Raw genomic sequence first — 24821 nt, forward strand, 5'->3', positions numbered from 1 at the left:
ATTAGTTTGTTATGAATCTCACTGCTTTATTTTGCGTCTGTATTTTTTTCTTTATTTGCTAACAAAAGCCCAACAAAGTTTTTGAATTCTACCACACAGTTAGAACGTAGCAAAGAGGTCACACAAATATTGGAACTTTACAGCAGTCGAGACTACAACTATCTTCCCGCACATATCAGGACAGTGAAGATAAATATGTGGCAGTATTAGTAGGCCCTACGATAGTTTATTTTTAAAGTTTCTGTAAAAAAAATAATTCGTGGATGCTTATCCAGAATAGTTGAAATTAAACTTTAATTCAATATAACCCAATAAAAATTCCTTACAGCAATTATGTATTTGGATATTATTTTGAAAATTTTCTTTGCGAATGAAATTATAGGATATTAATACAAACTTTTATATCAAACCTGGTGTCTTAACCTCAAACATGGCCGATACCGCGTTCTGTCCATATTATTCACCTCTGGGTGTATTATGGGATACAAATCAAAACGAGCATATATAGAAACGCTGGGTATCTATCGCTTTATCGTTCTGACTCGCAGTGAGCAACCAAAGTATCTTCATAAGCTAACTGGCAGATAACTTCTTATCTTGTTTATAGTCCGACTATCAGGGGCTGGTAACTCTCGTAGCCATAGAGGACACGTGATAGTCGGGAAGATGAAAAAAATTTGTCAAGATTAGAAATGGAAAAAAAAAAAGAACTTAAAATGCGAAATGGTTTCAAGCCGTTAAGTCAGAAAACGAAGTAGTTAAAGTACTGTAATGGGAAAGCATAAGGACGTGTATATGAATCTGTGACCCGCGGGCTATTTATGGACCTTGCTGAGTTATTTTGTTCGTTTGTTCATTATAATACAATAACATGAAAGTCTATAATAATGCATGGTATAAATGTGCATTATGAATGATGTTTATGATGTATGCTGACGAAGATGTTTTATATTTATGATACATGATGTGAACGATGTGGGTGGTGTATAATGTGTACGGTGTCTTGGAACTGTAATATTTGTGATGTATGATGTGTATGATGTATGATGGCGATGCATGATGTTATGATTTATGATGACTTTGATGTATGGTGTGAATGAACAGTATGATATCAGTGATGTATGATGTGTATGATGCATGATGTTGGTGATGCATAATGACTATGCTTTATAATGACTTTGACGTGTATGATGACTTAGATGTATGATGTGTATGACATGGATACGGTATGACGTAAGATGTATGTAGTACACGAGGAAACATTCACATTTAAATAAAAGGGAAGACATCGTTGATCTATCTCTATATAATTATCTTTCTTTGCTTCATCTCTCTCTCCTCCTGTCTCTTTGTCTCGCACTGTCTCTCCTGTCTCTCGTTGTCTTTCTCTGTCTCATTCTGTTTCACTGTCTCTCTCTCTCTCTCTCTCTCTCTGTTTCATTCTGTCTCACTGTCTCTCTCTCTTTCTCTCTGTTTCATTCTGTCTCACTGTCTCTCTCTCTCTCTCTGTTTCATTCTGTCTCACTGTCTCTCTCTCTCTTTCTGTTTCATTCTGTCTCACTGTCTCTCTCTCTCTCTCTCTGTTTCATTCTGTCTCGCACTGTCTCTTTCTCCTTCTGTCTCTTGTTGTCTCTCTCTCTCTCTGCCTCATTCTGTCTCTCACAGTCTTTCTCTCTGATTCTCTTTTTGATTCCCATTCTTCTTTCTCTGCTGTCTTCCCTTTATTGTCGTCTATCTCTTTCGACGTCAGTCTCTCTCTCATTCCCTCCTCTCCTCCCACTTCTCTCACTTACTCTCATTCTCTCTCTCTCTCTCTTTCTCTTTGTTGAAGGCATATTTGGATCGTCAAAAGCAGACATAATTCTGTTATGTAATAATTTTTCATTTCTTTTTTTTTATTCGTTTTGATTAACGAACTTACTCTCCTTAAATAAGGCGAGAAAATATTTGTGTACGACAAAATTTATCAGAAATTAAAAATAGACCTTACTTCCTTTTTTTTTTTTTTGTTTCCTTTCTTTCCGCTTCGTCTTTTAAAATGTAAACTTTTTCTCACTAAATAAAACTCAACAGATAAGGGGAAGATAATGCTACATTAATGAAGCATAAAACCAGAGAAAGAAAGGTGATGTAGGTTACTGCCCTTGCTTAACTCACGTGAATCTGAACGTGGCCCCCGCCCTCTCCACCCCTCCCACGTTCACCACTTGCTCACATATGAAAGAGTATTTTGTGTGCAGTCATGGTTAGCTCTAAGTAGACCACAATTAACCATTTACAACCCAAACCCTCTTTGATAGTGAAGAGTGTGTATGTGTGTGTGTCAAAGCTAAAGCGTTTCTTGAAATAAATATCAATGTATTCCACTCAAGAAATACAAATTAAAATGGATTGTATGTTAGTCTCACAGTCTCACGGTGTAATGAAATGACACAAGTTTCTGTTGGACTATACAAATATCGTTTTTGTCTGTAACGATTATGTGAATAAAAAATAAAAAAGTACTTTCTTGCACTTAAGGTGAGTAGCTAATGTATTACAAATTATATACTGTATCCATGGCATGTTGAGGTTCATTAACTTGTTATACAGGTAATGGAGATTGCAAAGGGCTCTTTAATGATCCAATTGAGGCGAGTCTAATAGCTCGTTGCCTTGTCACAGGTCACAGGTAAGACGTGGCAACGAGCTATTGGTCTAAACTTAAACTGACCACTGGTTGTGACGTTGCAGGTCAGTGTTTAAGCCTCCTAAAACGAACGGTCTTGATTAAGGTCTCTTTTGGGAATGGTATTTTTATCTGTAAGAGACTCGGTAATGTGTATGTAAATACTGTACGACTGCTAATTAGCAAACACAACTAAGGTTATCTAAGGTTATCATTTGGTTATCTGACGTCCGGCAAAAGGAGGACGTCCTCCATTTTAGGTCTCATCCTCCATCCTGCAGAGATTGACCTAAAGTGTGAAGATGTCCGGCTTTTACTCTGTTGTTTATTGCAATGGCATTTCTATCATGGAATCGAATTCAAGGCTTTCTGGTTGAAGGCACACAAACTTAGAAATGATGTGCTGTCATGTATACACGGTTAGGTAACTCAGGCATTGGTGTGAATGGTATTTGGTTTCATCAGCATTTCATCTGGAGATTATTTACATGACATTAAGATCACACAATTTTTTAAATTGTTAGACTAGATTAGAAATTTCTTTTGTCTCTTTTCTTTTATCCTCCTTTTTATGGCTGTGTCCTCTTTTCTGTCCTCTTTTGGGTCTGCAGGCGTCCGGTATTCTTAACACAGTCATGTATACATACTCGTACACATACATATAGACTCTTATTGCACGGGTAACTTTCTTCTTATATATAGGCTGTAAATAGCCATTCACAGGTCTCTTTGGATATTTCTTATTAAAATAATAGTTGAACCGGTAGAAGAAGTTGGCATACATCTGGATTCTTTTCACTTGTGGTAACCAACTTGCATTTAAAAAAAAAATGTTTTACACGCCCCTGTCAAGGCTGTTCAGCGTTAAAACCTTGCTCCCGTAGAATAAGTTGAAGTCAGCGCTACATTCCAGGAGAAGAGAGAGTGTGTGTAAGTTGAGCCACGGGATTAGATTACCTAATGTGCAGAGCTGAAAATAGAATCCACTCTCTCTGTCATTCTCTCGGACTTCGTGTTGCGTCTTCAGTAGTTTATATTTTTTATTTTTAGAACTTGACTTGATGAAAAAAAAAACAAAAAAAAACAACAACAATATATCCGAATGTGTGAAACTCTTTAATTTAAAAGAATAATAATATTATTGAGACTATAATTTGTAGGTGTATCGTATATGAAATCAAAGAGAAGTAACTCAGTATTTTACGAAACATCTAATTTTATTAGAGAATATATTGAGTTCTCTTTCTTGAGTTCCTCTTTTCTAGTTCAACGTCTCATAACCTTTGTTGATGTTTTTATACTGCAGTATTTCTCAAACTTTTACCGTCTTGATGGAACCGGGTTCGAACCCTGCCCGCCGTAAATCCTGGCGTCCAGTGGAAGGTTTGGGATAGGATGATAAAATCTTTGCTTCCTCCAAGGGACCATCCAAAAAGTTAAACATATATACATTCTTACCAAAGTCTATGATAGTGAAATTCTTCACAACACCCCAATTAATTATAGGTGTGCGAGACGCATAGTTTTACTTTCATCAGTTTTTATTTTTTAGTTGGAGGTACTATAAATTAAATAAATCATTTTCATGTGAACCTCAGGCCATCGTTTTCCTGTGTTCTAAGCAAATGGAAAAGGTACTTGAAGAAGTTGAAGTCGTTGGAACCCCACAGCTAACACTCTAAAAACTTCGCGCCATTTTTCTCAATCAACCGATCCAATTGGAAGGAATAGACGATTTTATATTTCTTACCATCCTCATTGTACCTCTTATCTCTCCTCTCTAGCCCATGTAAATGTACAATATCGTAAAGTGGGGGCTCTACTCATTTTAAAGCCTTAGGAAACCTTTTGTTGCTGTCCACCTATTGTCCCAATACAAATATTGCTCTCTGACTATAAGTGCAAATGACTTTGATAAAGACCCTGAATCCTGTGTCACTGGCTCTGTACATAGATTAAACTTATGACTTCGAAATTAATTTTGTTTGTTCTTAATATATTTTTCATAATAGATTAGGACTATATATTGTCTCTATACTTTGAAAATCTTTGTTTATATTTGTTTAAAGTGTAGTTTTATAGCTTTGTTGATTTCCACAGAAAGGATTATCCAGGAAATATTTTTAACATTAGTCAATTTCATGAGTAGTTTCCCTTGACTTGAAACTATCAAAGGGAGACTTCCAAGAAAAGATTTCAAGCAACGCTGAAGACTAATCAACCGTGAAAAAAACTTTTTAACAGTTTCCGTTAACGAGGGAGGGGGTAAATTAGCCATTTTAAACACTTATTAACGATTTATTTTAACAGGGCTATAATCTGACGCTAATTACTTGAGAAGTAAATGAGGTCAACGAAGCGAGGTCTGAACAATGTTTCTCAAAGTGTAAAACTGTGACTTGTTTCAAATATTCCTTCCCAAATGAAGAGTATCCCCTAGCCTGAAGCTGTTGGATGAGTGGCTGAGACGGCCAAAACCGTTTGGCTATGGCTTGGTCACCTAACGAAGGGAAACGGAAGAGTGTGTCTGCTGAGCGCCTAATGGCAGCAAGGAAACATGGACCAGTACCCACTGCGCATGCTGTATAAGTTATTTAAAAAAAAAATAATCTAGCAGATGGCAGTCCGAGGTGCATACCACACGACCGTACACGTGGTCAGCAACCATCTCCAGTTGGCTTTGCCGACGGCATATACTTACTCGATGGCATGTTAATATTGTTATGGAGAGTGTGTGTGTTTCTATGGTGACGGTAGGAAGAAGTTAACGATTGGTTCTGAATGATGCAAGATAGGTGGCATTGTCGTCATTTGGTCTTAGTTAGGGGAGACTACTCCAGAACATGAGACTGGAAAGACGTTTTAGAGTAGTGAGTTAGATTTTGTTTTAAAATACCGGACTTGAAGACAAGTCTTATTATTATTGTTATTAAAGTCTCACAAGTTGATTTCTGTCTCATCATTGGCCTCCTTCAGTCGTGAAACGACTATTGTTTTTGTCTATTTGTCTATATAGTAGTGTCTATTTTTGTCTATATAGTAATAAAAGTAATATGGTTCACCAAAGAAGCTCAGCAAGTTATTTCAGGTTGGACAAGTTAAGATACAATACGCCTACAGCGGTTTAGCTATCTACCAGCAAGTTTGGTTCTACAAGTCAACGACCGGCAACAGCAAACATTCAGACTCTCGCGATACAAGCCTTAAAGTGTGGTGTCCCCAACTTCAATTTCGCACTACTTTTGAGGTTGTTGGCTACCTGAGCGGAGAATATTTGGGGAGGGGGGGGGGGTTAGAACAGCGTTAGGGGGAGGTATTGTTTTAAAACTCTCAGGCATTTCGTCAGTAGTGATCAAAACCACCTAGTCCAAACCTTTTGCAGAACAGCAAGGGATGGGAGCCTGCAGGGTGAGAATTAGGGACACTACTGATGAAAGTCCAGAGTACTTCCCTCACAACCAAGTGTGTATGATGAATGCGAGGTAAAGTTTATGTGGTAGATTTGTGTGGTTTAATAAATTTAAATTTGAGAATAGGAATTGTGGTTTGTTTTTAAAATGTTTCTATAGAAAACAATATGTGTACTCTTTGATGGCCTATGGGTTTAAATGATTTAGTAACGATGAATATACAAAATGTAGTTATTCGGACTTTTGTAACGGTTTATTTCTTTAATATTTACAATTATTACAGAAAATGTACTAAACAATTATTTAAAAGGTTTTACTATTCTCTAAACTAAAACATATCTTTCGTAAAGAAAAAATCTTAGCTACAACCATTATGTGGTAGTCACTCTATTTGGAACTTACAGCAGACACTTAATTACACCAGCTGCAAGCCATCTGGACTAATCGACCTTGTAGGAGCTGTATCCAACATGTTCCAGCTTGTGTGATCTCTAGTCCAGCTTGTAGCACGAAGCTCTGGCGGAAATCATTAAGTTCAGAGTAAAACTAAATTGAAAGTAAAGCCATGAACTTATTGTAGCTGATAAAGCATAGTGATATTGCACGATTGTGTATTTATTTTATATTTACAAAGCTTGTATCAACTCACTCTGTCTGTCTGGTAAAAAGTGTGTACACCTTATTTCTCCCACATCCAATCTCGGATCAAGTTAAAATTTCGCACACTTATTTCTTTTACGTAACAAAACAATTTCAAAAATTACACATTTATTGGTAATTATTTTGTTTGGTATCTTGAACAAGGGAAAAAAATTGTATTTGATTGAAGTGGTGGTATAAGCTGAATTAGTACCCTTTATATCGCCGCTTTAGTGTAAGTTTGAAACAAACAATAGATGAGTATACAATCTTCTATTCTCATACACAGCAAAGTGGATAGAATGTAGACTTGAGGAAGCACTCTAGTTCTGATGTTCAGGTTTCAATGAAGACCGGCCTTGTGCTTGTTAAAAAAATTATTATGTAACATAGTTGACTCTTGATAGTACGACAGTTTCGTAACCGGGGGAGTATCGGATTACCGAAAACCTCGGATTGCCAAAGTTTAGCTGCACTTCTAAGAATTTAACCGTATATGTCTAGAACATTCTAGTAATGACATAATAATACAATATTTTCTTAAACTTTCAAAGCTAAAGGCAAAAAATATATAAACAATAGACGAGAAAGAAAGAGCTTCCTCAAATTGGGGATATTAACTCGATTTAAGGGTCTTAGGACTGTTCAATCTTTCTTTTTTCCAAACTGTTGGTGCATCATAAGAAACCTGTCAACTCATATCTCCACATTAAACATTTTATTAAATCAAAACCCCATTCCGTGACGTCTGCCCATCATTTCATTTTTTTGTTCTCTTCCTTTTTTTTAAATTACTTTTTTGTTTAAATTGTTAACGGAGGGCTGAAAATTTTTTGCTCTCAGCAATTTTCTTTGTTAGATTTGTCTGGAGAGTCAGTCAGTCAGTCAGTCAGTCAGTCAGTCTTTTTTCTTTGCCGTTAGTATTTTGTTTTTGCAATAATCGGTCTCTTTAAAATATTATGGCCCAGTTTTTCATTGGTGATGTAGTCACTATTCTTAATTAAGTTTTAAAATTGTGTATACTATTTAAAATTGTATAGGAAATTGAAAAAAAAAAATTCAGTTTTAGTAATGGTCAAGTGACTATTTAAAAAAAATGTCTTTCAGGAGCGATATCTATTACTACATTCTCTAAGACTTTGCAAAAATGTTAATTAATTATTTTTTTGTGTGCATATTTTCAGTCCTGACTTCGTTAAATAGCTATTTTAAAGTTATAGAGAAAACTGAAAGCACAGGAATGTTCCAATGTGAAAGTTAGGCTAAGACTCTCCAGACCAATCTAACAAAGAAAATTGCTGAGAGCGACTCTAAAATGGTTTAAAAATGATTTCCGCGCCTTTTGTTTGCACCTGCACAACGTTACACGTGATGTCTTCAGACAGGTAGCACTGCTGGGTAGCACTGACTGGGTAGCGCTGACTGGGGTTGAACCTCCCGAGTCATTACTTCAACTCCACCACTGTTGGGTGAGGGGGACAGGTGTGGATGAGCACTGAACGGCGTGGCCTCCACTAATCAACTCACTTAGAACCTTTTATTGTATGTTTGCTAACTATCCAGGAGACCTACTTCACGTTCCACCTTTGACTGGAGAGTTTCACACCCTCCCCCTTTACTTCCCCACACCAAAGACATTGCTCCCCCCCCCCCTTTTTTTTCCCTTTCTATTCACCAATTTAGAAAAAAAAAATGGTCATACAGAACTAACAGAAGAAAGTATTTACAACAAAAACAACATATATATAATGGCATGTTGTGGCTGGCTAGAAAAAATATTACCTAAAAATGTTTTTTCTGGGGTGTTTGGGGCAGGGGGCTCGAATCATAGTTTGTAAACTCATTCAGGAACAGGATTGTATTCCAACTTAATACCCAAAGGAACCTTCCTAAACGAGCTCCCAAATGAAGGGATAGAATCATGGCTGGCCCATGGCGAGTTTGCAACCTTGTTTGATCAATGTGCATTTAACATTCGATATGGAATACAGTTTACATTAGCGCTGTCAGTAACCATGTTACAGTTAGTAAATAAATGACGTAAAGTCCTTGAAATAATCAGCTACTTATTATTAATCATATTTTTATTTATTTTTTTAATCGCATGTTCTAATTTAACCTTATTCCTTTGTTGTAGATATAGCATGGCCACCATGAGTCCCTTGACTTGCGTAGTTGGTATTCTCTCAACAATTCTGAACAATTTTGAATTTTTTTTTTTATTTGCTTTATCACAAATCACAAGTGCTATAATTATACATAAATAATCTCTCGTCTCTTCCCGGTCAGCAACTGCACTTAGCAGAATATCAAGAGACCATTATGCATTATTTTCAAGTTGTCCAGCACGCTTTTCTTTCGACGACCTGTTCCTTGCTTCCTGCTCCAAACATATCATATAGAATCTATATCAATTTATATCCTCTTTATCTCCTTCGTGGTCGAAGTTGAGCACATTTCTCATTTCCTATCAACTCGAAGATGGCCTTAAAGTCCTATCCTGCTTTAAAATGCCGGACACACACAAGGCATGGGTAAGTTGGGTCTACAGCAGATAGGCCTGCTTCTTCTCTCAGCCTTTTGTTAGTTCTGCGATTTTTCCTGCTGGCCACTCTCCTTGCCTTGTATCTTAAGACTTCGACACTCACAGCTTCTCGCCATGAGGAGCGATCGAGAGCTTGTGTTTCACAGCCTTGAAGGTCAATATCGTTTAGTAATGAGAGATTGAGACCCTTAGAACACGTGAACGGATGCGGGCAGTGTATTTTAAGGCCTCCATGTCTGGAGCAGCCTGAGCCTGAATATGTACCAAATCTATTTATCTTCTATCCTTGTCACCTGTCATGCAAGACGCGAGATTCTGCGAGAGTGTGGTTTATTGTCTCAGTGGCGCCATCTTGAGTCGAAATTCTCTCTGAATCGCCCACACTACGCTCCTATTTGACAATGACCGACTCTAAACTGCATTAGAATGGTCCGTTCGTCTTTCCTGACCTGTCACTAGACATATGTAAAAAAAAAAAACTTCCCCTTTCAGACCTTGTGGTCTATAGGGCAGATGATGTAAAGGTCATCTGTTTCTGTGGCCTATGGTTAACAAGGGTGTCATGTGGCCAGCACAACGACCAACCGCCGTTACTTTTCCCCAGACATATGACATCTGGTTAGTTAATCACAATATCCGATGGTTCATTAATCGATTGTTGTTTGACTTGAATCGGACATTCCTGAGTACTAGTCCAAATCTACTGCGGGACAACAGAGGATAACAGCGAACAGGGTTTGGACTAGGACCCATAGTGACAACAGTCTGAAGCGCATCGAAACGTGATTGAATTTAAGTGTCAGCAGCTTGCGTCATAATCGATCCCCCAACAGCGGCTTCAACCAGGCGTAAAGTATCTTTTTGTAACATACATTTTCCTTTTCCTCCCGATTTCCATATCACCTCCGCATCTTTCATCTTACGGGGATATAAATATTTAGCTCTGTAACTGATGGGGGAAAAAAAAGATTTATGTCTCTTTTTCTTCGTCAGTTGTTTTCGTTAGTTGTTTGTCGTCAGTTGTTTATCGTCAGTTGTTTATCGTGATTTGTTTATCTCAGTTGTTTATCTTCAGTTGTTTATCTCAGTTGTTTATCTCAGTTGTTTATCGTTAGTTGTTTATCGTCATTTGTTTATCGTCATTTGTTTATTTCAGTTGTTTATCGTCATTTGTTTATCGTCAGTTGTTTATCGTTAGTTGTTTATCGTCAGTTGTTTATCTCAGTTGCTTATCTCAGTTGTTTATCGTCACTTGTTTATCTCGGTTGTTTATCGTCAATTGTTTATCGTCATTTGTTTATCGTCAATTGTTTATCGTCAGTTGTTTATCGTTATTGTGGGAGTTACATTCGTCTTTTGAAAAGACTTTTCTTTGGTCACGTGTGTGTGTATGTGGGAAGGGGGGGGGTGGGCTTTAATTAATTGGGTACACGAACGCATTAAAAAAAATATACACTAATTGAAGTCGATCTCGATGTGGGGGAGGGCGAGGGGAGGAGGTTTGGCCTAGTCAAAAAATATGAAAACCGCACGGAATGAAAGCTGCATGACTTTAGAAGTTCGAAGTCAATTCCCCACCTTCCTAACCTTCAAGCCTACACGTTACTAAGTGAAGACAGGGAATAGAAACGATTTTTTTTTAATCTTTAAAAGGTGAAAAAGAAATAAAAGGTAAAAAAGGGGGGGGGGGTATGAAGTCTTCTTGAAAAAAAAGGGGGGGGGGGCTTACGGTGTTTAAAAGAAAAAAAAAGGGAAAGGAGGGGCGATGTCTGGCTAAGCTCCCACCATCACTCGAACTATTCACGCGTGCCCCGGTGTCGGCCTGTGTCCTCGTTACAGACTGCTGTCCTCACTGTCTGGTGCTGCGGACAGGACATACACTGTACATCTTAAGGTAGTCCGCCTCAAACGAGGGAAGAGACTTTTTCCCCACTGTTTCAGTGTTTGTGGAGAGTTGGCTTTATGTGATCAGTGCTATGGATTTCTCGTGGCCGTGACCTCAAGGGTCAGGTTGACATGTAGTTTCTATTAGTATCGTGTGTGTGTGTGGTTTGTCTTCTATCATAAAAGTATTTCCGTTCCTAAAGTAGATCTATAAGTATAGTGAATGTTTCAAATCTTGTGGATAATGTTTGGGCCCGTGAATTGTAACTATTGATTTTAATTATCGATAGATTTAAAAATAGTAATAACGTAGACCTATAGGGCCTACTATAGTTGGATCTGCCTCATAATTATACCTGTTAATATTATATTATTTTATTAATATAATTATATTTCTTATTATTTTAACTTTGTACTAGATCTATAGTTTCTTTCTCCATTTAATTATTGCTTATTTCTTACAATCTTTGTTCCAAAAACAATGAATAGCGATGCCATTTTAGCGGCCCTCGAAAGTGGAAAAGCCGCTATTAGTTTTGTGTCCGTCCGCCCGTCCCGTTTAGATCTCGTAAATTAGAAAAAAATATTGAAAATCCGACATCATGATATTTAGACCTTTTAAAGTTCTAATGCAACGGCTCTGAGTTTGTGTGATTACACAAACTCTCTAATATTGTTTTTGTGTGTAATTCTAAAATTTGAACATCAAAGGTGTCTGTTAAACACGCACGTAAATAAAGGCGTTTCTTTGATAAATGTGTGCAGAAGGGGGAGGGAATTGTTACATCCTCCTGCCCTGCTCCCTCTCTCTTATACACTATCTCTGTGACACTTGTCATACCGCGATCTTATCACCATAGTTTCCTTATGTACCATTTCTTTTCCAATTTGATATATTCAATTACCAAGGCCGCGGGGATACACATTGTAGATCGAAACAGAATCCACTCCCGTTGAGAGACATAGACGGCGAAAAGGAGAACCTAAATCGAGCACCACCGGACAACGGTTATGACTGCGCTGGGTCTGGCAAAATATGTAGGTCGCAGCTCGGACTGCTTAGCCGAGACCAATCGTCATAGAAGGCCTGAAAAACTGAGTTGTAACGTCTCAACCTGTGGACAGTGTTAGGCCAATAGCTTGTTGTCACATACAAGTCTGTACGACGTGGCAACATGCTATTGGTCTCCACTGCCCACAGATTGCCACGTTGCAGAGCAGTGTTGAGGCCTTCTATCTATCTATCTATATCTATATCCTTATCTATATATATATATATTCAAATTCATTGTAGGTATACAAATACAATTAAATGAACAATTTCAAACAAAATAGGAACTCACTTCAAGACTATGTCTTTCTCTCATCTTCTGGTTACAACTTTGACTTCCCTATCAGTAACCAACAACGATACACGATACACGTACACATGGTTACATCAGAATCTATTTAACTAATAGAAACACTAACACACTATCAGACTCAAAACTATTCATTTTAAAATATTGTAATTAATCTACGTGAGGCAACTCAAAGAATGATTAAGTACCCCCCCCCACCCTTAGATTTATTACAATATCTCAATTAGATAATCTGCTACTTTATTTTTGAAACATACAGTGTTTTAGCAACCATAGATATTCGACTTTTACAATATCCTACATAATACCTACACTGTTACCATAGCGTTTAAGCATTCTGTTATAATACGTGGATATATGGTGTTTTATCCTTGCACCACGACTATTAAAATTGTACAAAAACAATTACCAATAAACACAGTGAACATAAATATAATTCATACCGAGTCCTCTATCTCTCTCAAGCAAGCCTTCAATAGATGTAAGGATATGTCACGTTGACCCATTCGGTTGACACCAACCAGGCTGCCCAATTGTGTGACCCGGTATTTTAAATTGCTTGTTAAACGAGAATGTCTTGAACAGGTGTAGTGAGCAACATACCACACTTACTGGACACGTGAAAACATGCTGCAAAGACTGGACAATTGAACACCATACTACAAAGACTGGACAATTGAAAACCATACTACAAAGACTGGACAATTGAACACCATACTACAAAGACTGTATTGTTTAACTTCTTTAATGAACAACATAATACAAAATACTGCCAAGTTGAACAGGATGTAATTGTCTATGTAAAAGCGACAAACCTTTACCATTTTAAATGAATTTTTCTAGAACAGATTTTATTTCTTAAACTCAAAAAAGAAGGAAAGTTTTTTTTTTTAGTTGTTTTTTTAATTTGTGGTTTAATGCAAAAAAAAAAAAATTTATTCATTTAGATCGAACTCAAATATTAACAATATTTTATGAGTTTATCTTATGTACAAAATAAAACACATGGTAATGGCAAAAGAAGGAGGTGTCCAAAACAGTGGCCCCTTAAATTATCTGGTAATCTTATTTTACTGAATGGTAATGCTCAAACGCAATTAATTGTTATGCTGACCACATCACACCAACCCACACCCTTCCAAGATCGTGGCATCTAAAAGACCACTTGAACTGATTTATAATCATTTATTTATAATCATTTTTTTTTATTAATATGAACCATTTTACAATTAAACAGGAAGTTCATGTATTCTTTAATGTCTGGGTTAAAACATACACAGCAGCTTAATTAGGACTAGCATATAATTTCTGTGTTAAAACCTAGACAGCTGCTTAATTAGGACTAGCATTTATACTATGAGTTCATAGACTCTGGGTTTAAACTAAGGCTACAGTTCAATTAGAACTGAACCAAAAACATGCTAATCCGTCCGTAACAGAATCCCCATGACTGTGTGTAGACTAATCTTAATCCAGATCGGACTCCTTGGTTCTATTGACCAGTTACTGGACATCACTGGACGCGCACTGTTTAAACTGGACTTACAGTCTTTCTTCTACCCCCTCCCCTCAGGCTTGTTTGTTGAATCTGTTATGTTAACCAGTTCAGTGGTTAAGTCCGCACAAAGGGGAGGCTAGTCCACACAAAGGGGAGGCTAGTCCACACAAAGGGGAGGCTATTGTGTGAATGGCTACTTGTGTTTAAGAGAATGAAGAAACAGAGGGCAGAGGCGTACCATATGACGTTGTATTCTTAAAAGTAGGGACCAATTTTGAAACAAAATAGAGAAGAAAGGGTGTGTAGGGCTGGGGGCGTTCGACCCTGTAGGCGACACACATAGTGCCCGCTTATTTTTATTTAAATTCTGAACTACTAGTCTAACACTGCCAGGATCAAGTTTCATAAATGGTAAATGATAAAATCGTAATTATAATATCAATAAATAAATGCGAAAGTATTTATTCCAGCTGGCTGAATTGGTTAAAAAAAATACGTTCACGCATCTGATGGTGCCGACATAATGAGTTCAATACCTGGTTTGAACCAAATTTTTTAAAAATTTTGTTTTTTAATATTTTATTATATATATTTAAAAAACAGTGTATATTTAAAATGTTTTTCTTATTTTATTTTGTTTATAATGTGTTTTCTATATCTACAATTCTATGGGTTAGGAATCACACTTAAAGAACTGTTTACTTTACCCACTGTACCAATGAAAAAGAAAATATCTTCACCTTAACTTTTACTGTTGCTTTTGACATTTCCATATTTTCCCGCCACCTGCCTCTAATTGAATACACGGTTCCAACAGATTATTGACAGGCTAGCTGCCGTAACACTCCGAGCTTCTAGTGTCAGCAAATAACACCGTCAAACATTGTCTGCTGATATTTTAAACATTTTATCTCCCCCTGAATATAAACTCGAAGAAATAGAAATAGACTTGCAAAAGTTTTTATGCAGTTTTAAAAGACGTACGCCGTGAGAATGTGTTGATTTTTTTAGTTTAATCCCGAGGTTCAGTTCAGTGTATTTGAAAAATATAGGTTAGTGATAGCGTGAATGTACTTCCGCACAGGTGGGCAACTCGTATTTCTACGGTAGGGGTGGGGAGGGGGAGGCAGCATCTATTTGAATGCTTGCGGGTTGCGTAATATACTCTGACGGATTGCATATGTTCTTCTACGGTCCATAGTTTTTCCACCAATGAATCGATATAGTATAGGGTATATGGTATAGGCTATATGGTATAGGGTATATGGTATAAGGTATATGGTATAGGGTATATGGTATAGGGTATTTACTAATCGAAGAAAGATTGGACTCTTCTTCCACTTCTTTATGTTCCCGTAACACATTCAAGTAATAGACAACCAAAACGAATGTCCAGAAATGTCGTCAAAGGCTTAGATTAGCAAGCGAGAAGCTAGGAACGTTAGTACCTTATCCTAGAGGTCTCTGCCATCTGAAGAATATGACAATTTTAGTGGTCGACTTTCTTGGAAAGAAAGAACGCCTCCATATCAGAAAGCCTCTAGAAACAGAAAGTCTTTAAAGATGAAATCTAATAATAAGCCACAAACCATATCTTTATGTACTGGTCGTTGTTAACAGCATGAGCTTTATTATAAAAACAAACAAACAACAAAACAAAAAACAAACTTTCACTCACTTTCTCAAAGACAACCGTACAATGACATTTTGTATGTTAAAACATATTTTAAATTCAAATGTCATTCATTGCATGATGGAAACTCTCTTTGCCACATTTTAGTGACCTCAAACAAATTTCTGACTGTAACACCTTTAAAAGTGCTGCACTTTATCTTTTACAAAAGTACACGTTGAAGTACTCTCCAGATATAATGCATTCACTGTTTATACTTTGACATAATTATGAACTTAATTAAAGTTTGTAGCACGCCATGGTCTCAGAGGCAGTGAACATAGGTCACAGCAGATGTACTGATTAAATGGGGGTTGCATTCTGTCACTCACTCTGGCGAAGAAATTTGTATTGCTCGAGGCATTAATAATCACCATAATTAACATTATCTTTCCAAGTGGTGATTACTTGTGAACTATTTCTGTGAAGCATGTATCGATTATGTCCTCAGCTTATCGGTCAGCGCGAATTCGAACAGCTTGATAAACTGAAAACACTTTGAAAAGTAGAACACCTTCCTAGCCCTGAGTTTGGCAAGTTCCTGGTGACCATAACCTTCAAAACTTTTAAAACATTCAATATAAGAAAGTCTTCACGCAGCACAGACTTTGTAGTGTTTCTACACAATGCACAGCATTTGTAGTGTTTCTACACAGTGCACAGACTTTGTAGTGTTTCTACACAGTGCACAGACTTTGTAGTGTTTCTACACAGTGCACAGACTTTGTAGTGTTTCTACACAGTGCACAGACTTTGTAGTGTTTCTACACTATGCACACAGATTTAGTAGTGTTTCTACACAGTGCCCAGACATTGTAGTGTTTCTACACAGTGCCCAGACATTGTAGTGTTTCTACACAGTGCTCAGGCATTGTAGTGTTTCTACACAGTGCACAGACTTTGTAGTGTTTCTACACAGTGCACAGACTTGTAGTGTTTCTACACAGTGCACAGACTTTGTAGTGTTTCTACACAGTGCACAGACTTTGTAGTGTTTCTACACAGTGCACAGAGTTCGTAGTGTTTCTACACAGTGCACAGAGTTTGTAGTGTTTCTACACAGTGCACAGACTTTGTAGTGTTTCTACACAGTGCACAGACTTTGTAGTGTTTCTACACAGTGCACAGACTTTGTAGTGTTTCTACACAGTGCACAGACTTTGTAGTGTTTCTACACAGTGCACAGACTTTGTAGTGTTTCTACACAGTGCACAGACTTTGTAGTGTTTCTACACAGTGCACATACTTTGTACTGTTTCTACACAGTACACACAGATTTAGTAGTGTTTCTACACAGTGCCCAGACATTGTAGTGTCTCTACACAGTTCCCAGGCATTGTAGTGTTCCTACACAGTGCACAGACTTTGTAGTGTTTCTACACAGTGCACAGATTTAATTTTGTTGTGACCGGGATACAGCATGCATTCAATTTTACATGCCTCTCAAGGGCGTCGTTTGAGCTCGCGTCACTCGGGGTTACAATCTATCCACTGGTCTAAATAAATGGGTAACCTAAGCCTGGTCTAAATAAATGGGTAATATAGGCCTGATCTAAATAAATGGGTAGGCCTAACCTAAGCCTGGTCAAAATAAATGGGTAGGCCTAACCTAAGCCTGGTCAAAATAAATGGGTAGGCCTAACCTAAGCCTGATCTAAATAAATGGGTAGGCCCAACCTAAGCCTGGTCTAAATAAATGAGTTGGCCTAACCTAAGCCTAGGTCTAAATAAATGGGTAGGCCTAACCTAAGCCTGGTCTAAATAAATGGGTAGGCCTAACCTAAGCCTGGTCAAAATAAATGGGTAGGCCTAACCTAAGCCTGGTCTAAATAAATGGGTAGGCCTAACCTAAGCCTGGTCTAAATAAATGGGTTGGCCTAACCTAGGCCTGATCTAAATAAATGGGTAGGCCTAACCTAAGCCTGTCTAAATAAATGGGTTGACCTAACCTAGGCCTGATCTAAATAAATGGGTTGGCCTATTGCATGCCTAGTCTAAATAAATGGGTAATCTAAGCCTAGTCTAAATAAATGGGTAACCTAAGCCTGGTCTAAATAAATGGGTAGGCCTAACCTAAGCCTAGTCTAAATAAATGGGTAACCTAAGCCTGGTCTAAATAAATGGGTAGGCCTAACCTAAGCCTGGTCTAAATAAATGGGTAACCTAAGCCTGGTCTAAATAAATGGTCGAATAGTATTATTAGTATACCCAGTTATACAGTTCCTTCAGGCCAACACGCAAACTCTTATCAGCAGCTACTCATTACCATTAAATCACACAGGCAACCAAATGCATATAAGCAATAAACTGATTGAAGAGACCAGAACAAATACTTCGAATCGATCAAATGCAAGCCCCCCTTTAAATATGTTGTGCAGATTATAAAGTCAAAAAGCCAGTTTCCTGTTGGGGTCCTTAGTCTGATAGAATGAATGTGTTTTTTTTTAAAACAGAAATTGGCTACAAATACTTGTATCATTATATTATTTTACTGGCTCTCCTATTTGACGTGACCTTTCAACTGTTAGGGCCTATAGCTCAAGCCATAGTTAGATTGAGTTATCTTAGCATGACTTGTCATCTATTAGAATCATTGATCAAAACCAAGATTTCTGTTTAAGTGGTATTTCTGGGAAATGAAAAGTTTCTGTTGAATGGGTGAACCAAGACTCCCCTTTATGCTCACTCTCTCCTTCTCTCTCTCTCTCTCCTTCTCTCTCTCTCTCTCTCTCTCTCTCTCTCTCTCTCACTCTCTCTCTCTCTTTCTCTCTCAATCGTTCATGTTCTTCCCGCCTCAATTAAACCAGGTCCTATTTGTTTCTCAACTACACGTTTTTAAACACTCGGAGCCCCCCTGCCGGTGACGTCACGGACCAACTCGAAACTCTAATCCGTCTCCCAAATTTGTCCTGTTTACATTTCTCCGGTTCAATATTTTCAACATTTGGTAATGGCTTCCTCCGATATCGTCTGCTGATAAAAGCTAGTTGATTGAGACAGATGTCAAGTATTTGCAATACCCTTTTAGGTACAAGTAATTATTAATCGTCTGTTGACGTGACATTTAGTTCTTGGCTGCCTGGTCGTATAATATGCGCTCCTGAATGTCGTCAGGATCGTCCCGGTTCGAATCCTGACCCGCTGTTAGGACGTAATATCATAATGATCATTTTTGAAGGAACGTCCGAAAAAAAAATTGCAAGTCTCGTGACTTTATCGATTAACCATCGTATGTATATGTAGGCAAGCCATGTGACTTTATCGATTAACTATCGTATGTATATGTAGGCAAGTCATGTGACTTTATCGATTAACTATCGTATGTATATGTAGGCAAGTCATGTGACTTGATCGATTAACTATCGTGTGTATATGTAGGCAAGTCATGTGACTTAATCAATTAACTATCACTTGTATATGTAGGCATTTACATGTTACGACCAAACCCCAAGTGGTGCCATTTCGCGAATCGGCCGAGGCGTATGGCCAATAATTAATCTATTTGAAATTAAAACTGTTTATTCCGATTTCGGGTTTTGGCTGTAACATATGGGATGATAATATAAAAAACATCTCCATTCAAATATTATAAAATAAATAATCTAGATCTATATATATTTAAAAATAAACATTTGCCAAAGAAAACCATGAAACATTTTTCATAAAATTGTGGGACATTTATAAAGCCACGCCTACATCATTTACTTTCTAGAATTGGCACCAATTTTCATGATTCTAAGAGTAACGAATGTAAAAAAAAATCGTTTATCTAAATTTGAATTTCTCTATCGTTAGAAACCAAACTATTGATACTACAACAGTATTCAACTCAGTGTCACTGATTAACAAGCATGACTAGATTGACACATGTAATGCGTAGGACCTAATTGTCTTCTATTTTGAAGTAAATAAAGTAAGTAGTAAAGTTCCCCTTTCAGACCTTGTGATTTATAGGACAGATGATGTAAAGGTCATCTGTTTCTGTGGCCCACGGGTTACGAGGGTGTCATGTGGCCAGCACAACGACCAACCCCCTTACCATTAGAGCTGGGTGGATTCAGCTGGGCCCTAAAGATCCGAGTCTTCACCGGTATTTGAATTTGATCCTAACCAGGATTCGAACCCGTGACCGTTCCGAACCCAAGCACTTTATCACTCAGCCAACGCGCCTCCTCTATTTGGAACTAACGTCTGTAATCTATAAGATAAGATCAATAAAACGTAACCATTAAAAAAAACAGCACATATTGCCCAAATGTGCAAAGAGAAATTCAAAGCCCTTAAAAGAAAAATTAATGTTAAAAATGTTGATCTGAATTCATGTTCTGTCTACCTTTGACTACCTGTGACTATAGTGTGACATTTGACTTTTCTTACATTAGGGACATTTTACCTGTGTTACCTGTCGATGATTGAGGCTAGATACGCGCCAGAGTGATAGCGTGTCATGCGAAACATTCTATTTCAAAAGAAAGCACTAGGGGCAATTTAGCGTGTAAATATTGGATTTCTCTTGAATATTTGATTTGGGTTGATTGTATAGGCAGTTATTTAATATACTGTTTGAGTACAGAGATATTTGTTTTTAATAAAGCGTTGACAAGCTACGATCAAAGACAGTGGTTGCTAAAAACAAAATGGCAGTGTGTAGTGAACGCTTAAACCAAAATGGCAGTGTGTAATTGGCTTCACATGGGATACTATCGACAGCAACAAATCTCTGCAACTTAACACACTTACAAATGCCTTCTTATATTTCGTCGCAAAGCATTTGTCAAAGTGATGAAGCATTTTTCATGTCACTTTATTCATTTTAGCTTTAACATTTAAGGAATGTTAACGAGACGAGGGTTCTCAAAAGATGACCATTTGGTTCTTTGGACAATACATGCACACTAACTTCTTTTCAAAGCTGGTTGAGTCTAAGCTTATAAACCTGAACAAGACATACAAATTCAGATGAGTTATAAGAGAAGACAGTCTCATTTACTTGATAAAAGTAGTCAATTGTGGTACATTCTGTCGCACTTTTAAAAGCGACATATCGCGAACTTGCTTAAAACTATTTGTATTTGCAATGACTATTTGTTTTTCTTTCAAGTGATTCATTCGATCTTTAACAGCAAATGGAAGTATACCTAGATGTAGATCTTAGGTAACTTTAACTCTTTGTGGGACACCTAACTTTTTTTTTTCACTAGGGCTTGTTACTAGCTAGAACTGGCACAGCTCATTATTTGTTCTTCACTAAAGTATCACATGAGTGTCATTCGTCGTAGCTTTAAATTATAGTCAGCTTGAGACCACTTGTTATAGCAGACCTCAACACTGACTTGCAACGTCACAATCTTTGGGCAGTGGAGACCAATAGCTTGCTGCCACGTCGTGCAGACCTGTGACGTGGGAATGAGCTATTGGTCTCCACTGCCCACAGGCTGCGACATACCAAGTCAGTATTCAGGCTTACTATGACGATTCATCTCGGCCAGCTGCTAGTGACCTTTCCTCGTTACCTGCGTGAGAGAAAAAAAACACATTTGTTTTAGTTAGAACAAATTGGGGCAATTTTTTTTTTACTTATTAAAACAAGTTGAATAATAATTCGATTTTTTTTAAAACAAAGATACTTTAACATTTTTAGAATAGGACCTCTGTCTACAGCAGGCATTTCGGCCCTGACTTTATATGCAATTTTCTTACGCTCTTTGTAACCAAGGCGTAGAGCCGGCACTAATGCTAGGTGATCGGGGATGATCACACGAGGTCTCGTGCTTGCTAGGTGCTGAGCGATAAACCTAAAATGTGGAAATGCATATGAGTCATTCCCGTGAAGACTGGGATTTTGAATTTAGGGACTTTTAGGACCCCCCCCCCCCCCGAGTCCACCAATGTTATGTCTAATGTTACCCTACCGTAGCTTTGGAAAGGCGGTTGGTCGTTTTGCTGGCCACATCATGCCCACATGAAACCCTTGTTAAGGTCAGCTTGTAACAGGACCCATAGAATGCAAAATTTGAAAATAAAATAACATTAAAAAAAGTTCTTAATAACATCTTAATTTTATACAGAAAAAAAGGTGGGGAAGGGGTATTGTTTGTTGTTTACGTTATTTTAAATAGCTTCCTTTTGCTTGATAAGCAATGCAAAGTGAGAAGAATCTATGGTTTTCATTTTAGCGTTTCTTAATGGGAATTGAAAGCCGCTATTACCAGACTAGGAGGAGGTAATCACCATCCATTGACCTCCTCTAATGAGCCGGAAAAACCTGAAATGTAAATCTCAGAGAAAACCACAGAATTCATAGACGTCAAAAAATCTGGGGGAAAAAATATGAGAAACATGCTTGAATATTTAAATAATTGACTCGAACTGTTCAAAAAAACTTTTAAAATAGAATTCCCATCACGTTCTGTATCTGTATTTCAGCCTAAAGCAATTAGCACGAAGAAGTTTTTAATTTGTTTCTCTTTGAGTGTGAGAGTTTAACGACTTGAAGCTCGCCTGTTTCTGATTTGTGGACAAAGTCTAACGATGGCGTCATGTGGCTAGCACAACGATCAACATTTTCAAACATCGTTACTTTATTTTGTCCTCTCTGTTCATATTCAAACAGAAAGAAAGTGTGTCAGCTGTTGGACAAGCTCTGGACATTTATAAATTAAGATATATCTAGCTTAGAACTTATTAGTATTCGTTCTGAATTATAGACGTTTGAATCTTTTAAATACTTTTTCCAAAGGTCAATGCTGAACTCTGCGTATTAATTTTATGTAGTTTATACAATGATTTCCGCCTTTTTAAAAAGATTGCACTTGAATAGGTTATAGGTATGTGTATTTTTTAATATTTAAAAAATATAATATTAATGAAATTTATATAGTGTTGTTAACATTATGTAGTCCTCAAGGCGCTGTAATGATATTACAAATGAGAGCTTTTTAAAATGACAAACTAATGTAAACAAAAAAAAGTTTTGAACTGATAGGTCTTAATGTTCTTTTTGAATGTAGTGATGCATGTGGTTTGTTTGAGCTCTGTCGAGACCAATAGCACATTTGCCATGCCATACAGACCCTGTGACGTGTCTAAACTGCCCACAGGTTGTGACGTTGCAGGCTAGTGTTGAGGCCTTCTGTAACGAATGGTCTTGGCTCAATGGGGAGCGAGCTCCATACTTTTGGTCCAAGCTCTGAAAAATCCTGCAAACCTTAGCTTTTGAAGAAAAACGTAGCTCATCTAGAAGTGATAAGTCGATGGAGCAGAGGGATGAAGGACATATGGGTTGATCAGATCACTTAGGTAAAAAGTCCCTTTTTTAGACCTTGTAGTCTATGGTGCAGATGGTGTAGTGGTCATCTGTTTCTGTGGATTACGGTTTACGTCCAACATTCTTTACTTTTCCCCAACTAATGTCAGGTACCCATTAGAGCTGGGTGGACTCAGAGGGGGTCAAGGAGCCCGAAAATAAAAATCCCAGTCTTCACCAGGATTCGAACCCGGGATCCCCGGGTAGGAAGCCAAGCGCTTTACCGCTCAACCACCGCGCCTCCAATGGGCATTTCTTCGTTGTAGATGCACTGATGTGTAGTTTGTTTCGTCTGTCTTTGAAAAGGACTTTCAAGTTTTTGAAAGATGTGGCTTCAAATAAAATGTAATAGTCTCTTGAAATCAAACTTAATGTTGGCGATTTGAAAAAAAAAAGGGCCTTTAGTTTAGGTTCATTGGGAAGAATTAAGAAGTGACGCATCTTTCATTCAAGCCAAACTTTACCAGCTGACTCTCTTCCACACCAGGCACCCATCGATGTGTCTGCCCTAAGAAATAAATGAGGCCAGTGTCTGAGTGCTGTACTCTGTCTACTGTCTGTCACCTGCCTGGTCGACTTCTAATTAAACCACCTTCCGTTTCAAGCGTTTCCTTCTCCTACGAAGTAGACTAGAGGTTCTCATGTTCTGCTCTAATAGTGTAGATTATATAGTTTTCTCTTACACTGAATATTGAGTTTCTCTTAGTTTTCTCGCACATATAAGATGGAGGTTCTCATATTTTTACCGAACGGTGTAGACTTCAAGTTCTTATATTTTTCTCTTGCAGTGTAAATGTGAGATTCTCATATTTTCTTCACACAATGCAGACTACAGGCTATGATATTATCCTTTAACACTGTACACTGTAGTTTCTCAAAATTCTTGTCTTACAATCTAGACTTTTCTCTTTTTCTGCAGAGCTCGAGTTGTTGAAGATTTATTTCAGTTGTAAATCTAAATCATTTATTTGTATTTCACAGGAATTATTTTTGTATTTGTGTGGTTCAATAGTATTTTAGCTGTCCGGAAATGTAGTGACATGGAAAGGGGGGGGGGAGGTAGAGAAACAAATGAAGACAAAGAGACGAAAGAATAGTATCGTTGACTTCTGGTAACAGTAACATGTCAATAGTAGTTCGTCTGTTCCAAGGATACTTGAAGCATAAAATGAGTGGAATTTTAATTGTACACTGCAGACTTAAGTAACCAACGTGGACAGATCTGTTTTGTGTTTCACAAAGAAAATGAAAGTGTGGACTAGAACACATTGAAGCGACAGGGCCGGAATGTCGTGTATCCAACCATTTCATTCTGTTGTTTTTTTTCTTCTTTGAACTCAATCTTTTTCAAACTAGTAACTGTACTACAACCCGGAAATAGATCAACGCTTCTCAAATTTGTTTTTCTTCCCTTTCAAACGAACATTTAAAAGAACCTTTTTCGCCTTTTTTGTCTAAATATATGTAGACTACACACATGCGTGCTCACACACAAGGCAAACTCTCCTGACAAACGTACTCGCCCATTTCTGACATCACGTAAAACCAGGCTGAGATCCGTCGAGCCAGCACCCATGCCGAGAGAACCAGTTACCTGTAACTGTCGGACCCTGTGATGTTGTTACAACGTCAAAAACAATCTTCTGAGTGCCTAAATTAGGTGAAACAGGAAAAGACTTTATTCAGCCGGTCTGCAAGTTGGACGTCAGTGAAAGGGACGAGTAGGGGAGAGAGAGAGAGAGAGAGAGAGTCAGTAATCAGATTTTATTGAATTCCAATGAAGTGTTTGCCTTCCATCTCCTGAGCTAGTTAGCCTCTCTAGATTCAAACTAAAGAAG

The 24821-nt window shown here is 37.7% G+C and overlaps 1 protein-coding gene across 10 annotated transcripts in view; it reads left to right on the plus strand.

Moving 5' to 3' along the window:
• Positions 1 to 24821, plus strand: part of LOC106061710 (kazrin-like) — a 106185-nt gene that overhangs the window by 47702 nt on the left and 33662 nt on the right. The window contains exon 1 of one of the 10 annotated variants that reach the window (XM_056007446.1): positions 2243 to 2520. The exons of 5 other annotated variants lie outside the window; for them this stretch is intronic. The gene's annotated coding sequence lies outside the window, so the exon portion shown is untranslated. Of the gene's footprint in view, positions 1 to 2242; positions 2521 to 11049; positions 11410 to 24821 lie in introns of those variants that run through there. 4 more of the 10 variants (XM_056007437.1, XM_056007438.1, XM_056007439.1 and 1 more) reach the window with 4 other exon arrangements.

This window comes from Biomphalaria glabrata, chromosome 13, assembly GCF_947242115.1.
Source record: "Biomphalaria glabrata chromosome 13, xgBioGlab47.1, whole genome shotgun sequence".
NCBI lineage: Eukaryota > Metazoa > Mollusca > Gastropoda > Planorbidae > Biomphalaria > Biomphalaria glabrata.